Source organism: Ostrinia furnacalis, unplaced genomic scaffold (genome assembly GCF_004193835.3).
Source record: "Ostrinia furnacalis isolate ACB-3 unplaced genomic scaffold, ASM419383v2 OfSCF7454, whole genome shotgun sequence".
Lineage (NCBI taxonomy): Eukaryota > Metazoa > Arthropoda > Insecta > Lepidoptera > Crambidae > Ostrinia > Ostrinia furnacalis.
In genome coordinates this window covers 1,440,789-1,444,155 of record NW_021137693.1, presented here as the reverse complement: position 1 = coordinate 1,444,155, position 3,367 = coordinate 1,440,789, and the positions used below count along the sequence as shown (strand labels likewise).

Genomic DNA, 3,367 nt, shown 5'->3' with positions numbered 1-3,367 from the left:
TTAATCGATTTGAAATAACCTACATTTAAACTTTAAAGCGACTCGAATAACCTCTACAATGACATGCCGACTTTTAAAAGGTTGACATTGCGCACTGATACAAGACTAACGCCCGTATTCACAAACATTACTATGCGGTCTCACAGTGCGCGTGGACGCACAGGGTGAAACACAAACCAATCACAGAACTCTATTTAACGCTGTGCGTTCGATTTGCTGCTTCATTTAAGCAAGCATCGTTTGTGAAAACGGGCGTAAATGAATGTTTCGTCACTTCATTATTGCTACATCTAGAATTGCAGACACGAAAGACAGCTGACTCTATTATTTCTCAAATCTTTCATCAAATATTATACATTCTTCGCAAGCTGTAAAACTGTCAGCACCCCCTTGTCAATTTCAAGTTTATTTCGCTGACATTATAAATATGAAACAGCTTTGAAACTGTGAAAATTAAACCCATATTTATGTCCAATAAAACAGCGATTAAACGAATTGATGTTATGGGCACGGCGAAGAAAATGGCGGCCACGCGTTTAAAGTTGACATTTTACATGACTTATGGCGCAGTAAATAATAGTATTATTATTTTTCACTGTTACACTAAAATTTTCAGGAAACAAGCAAAAATTTTGAGCAGTAATTTATTTTTAATAGTTTACCTGGCGGAAAAACTAAATAAAACAGATTTTATGGCATTGGTTTTATATTTATGCAACACGAAAGCAATATTTCTTATTCCTTATTAAAAACTCGCCTTCTTTATTATTTTTTTTACTCTGCATTAATCATCAATCAGCCAGCCGTTTCTATTCCGCTATCACTGGCCATAACAAACCGTACGCCCACGGCGTTTTATAACCATGAAAAAACAAAAGAAGTCCGAATTCTCGTTATTCGATGATGCAGCAAGCGGCGATAGAAAAAAGAAAAAAAAGAATGATAGCTATTCCCGCTCTTTACAGATTCAGTGACGTAAGCCAACGCCGGCTTTTGTTTATTTTATCATCCACTTTTCTTTGTTGAAATGTTGTCTACTATATTGTGGTTGTTGAAAAATTTTATTCATTTAATTTCTTTCCAAGATAGCATCAAGTAGGTAAGTCAATTTTAATTAGAGTTTGACATTTTCTGTTGGATGATATTAAAATAAACAGAACAGGGAATATCGTTTGAAATGATAAACATAATTGTATTACCTTATCATCATTATTTCCTTTGACAGAGTGGGAAAATAGAGTTTCATTTTAACTTGTAACAATATCATTTTCTGTATTTGCGAGTCTTATACGCGTTCTCACTTCGTTATTTCAATATTGGTTTATTCAGCGATCGACTACAGTGTAGCAGTAAATACATAGGTAAGCCCGTCACAAACATTACAATGAGGTCTCACAGTGCGCGTGGAAGCACTGTGTGACACACGAACTTACGAGTATATGGATGAAATATAATAATATACGATATATTAATCTACCTTTGATCTGAATGATGAAATAGTGTGCCAAAATCACAGTTTTGTTGTTTCCACAGTACAGTTCAAACCAAAAGTATAATCGTATAATCGGCTGTTATTCTTGGCTCGTGCCAGTGTCACTACGCCACTTGTTGAGCTTCAGCTTAAATAATATTAGCACTTTTGGCTGTTATTGTACAGTTGAACTAGACTAAACATAGTCTGCAGTGTTTGGATAACAGTCTGGATCTGGAATATAGGCCAGTCGATTTGGAGGTGTTAAGTGATGTACTATCGGGGACNGAAACATATTGATGCTTAACCCTTGCAATAAAACATTAATTCAACTCACCAAATATCACAGCTGATTCCTTTTGTATGGCATTTTCACTCACCAAATATCACAGCTGATGCCTTTTGTATTGCATTACCTTCTGTTCAACTCCAAATCACTTATGTGGAGTACCCTTGCTCAGTGTTAAGCTTCACTTTGGTATTGTGCTTGACTGATTTGCTCACCACAGGGCCAACCCGCAGACAGATAGGTCACCATATCTAAAACTCAAGTCAAATCTAAAAATATGCATGCACACACAACATGCTACAACCAGTAACCTTTTTACTAAACAGCTAATAAATAACCTTAAGATTAAAATCATTTTCACCATAATATGAGAATAATCAACAATAATGACAAGTACACAAGAATACCCTTTAAGTTAAATGTACCACATTCTATATCTTTTATGTAATATCATAATTGGATAAATTTGGTCACCCACACTAATTTTCAATTTTAGTGATACAACCCAAATCACTACTGGCAGCAGAAATTAATTGATTTAAAGTTGGAAAAGTTCAATATTAACATTATCTTTACTCCAAATATAGCATCATGTAACATAATAATAATTATGTTTCCCAATAATTTAAGTATCAATCACTATAAGAATATCAAAAATACACCACATGTTTAACGGCATAACTGGCTGCTTTACTTAATTTCAATTTACAAATTAAGCTAATTAATAGATTTTATCTCATCTTATAGTGCTCAACATCAAGAAAGAAACATCATGATACTAAAACTGGTTTACACAACACAGATCTTAGTTTCAATCTACTTTATTAAAACTAATTATTAATTCTTCTCCAAAATAGTGCCAAGAGTTACTCGGGCATGATCACCAAACTTATTTAATTTATCTGACCATATTCTATCTATTCTTTATTGATTTTAAATCTCAACAGGTTATTCTTCGCAGAATACAAACATGAACAAATGAACACCGTTCAATTTAATTTCATTTACTAAAATAGTTTATTAGGCATTGCAATTAAAGTGAGCACATACCATAGCTTTCACACACATTCCTGGCATTATCAGTGAAGACTGACAATACCTATAACATTTGATGCATCATTTACTTCCATGCATTATTTTGCTCAAAAAGGAAATGTGTTAATATTGTTGCTGTTGAAATAATCGCTAATAATAATAAATCGTACCTGCTCTGGGGCCATCGTTAGTCAAATTGTTCACCACTTACGTGACCACAAGACAAGTTACGGAGGGAGTATCTTCATAGTTTGCGTCATCATTTCTCGTACTTAAATACTTTTCTGCATCTCACACCTTTGTCAGCGTGGTTTCCTTGACATCCTTGCTTCATCATATTCCATTATAATCATAGAATATTATGTTTTATTATTAAGTCTAGATATTAGCACGTCACTACCTTGTTTAATATACCACGCAATCTTGTATACCCATTCTTATAAGATACACCATACACGAATGCATGTAAATTCAGTGAACTGCTCCTGAATCGAATGTACCTACTACTACTATTTCTATTTATTTATATTAACCGGCAGACAGTGGTGACTGAGTTTGTTGCGGCGCTTCTT

The 3,367-nt window shown here is 34.0% G+C and overlaps 1 long non-coding RNA gene across 1 annotated transcript; it reads right to left on the bottom strand.

Moving 5' to 3' along the window:
• Positions 1 to 1,846: 1,846 nt before the first annotated feature.
• On the bottom strand, positions 1,847 to 3,138 carry LOC114364625 (uncharacterized). The gene is made up of 2 exons (XR_003656862.1): positions 2,966 to 3,138; positions 1,847 to 2,029 (listed from the first exon to the last, which is right to left on the bottom strand). It is a non-coding gene; the product is annotated as an uncharacterized LOC114364625 (long non-coding RNA).
• Positions 3,139 to 3,367: the final 229 nt, after the last annotated feature.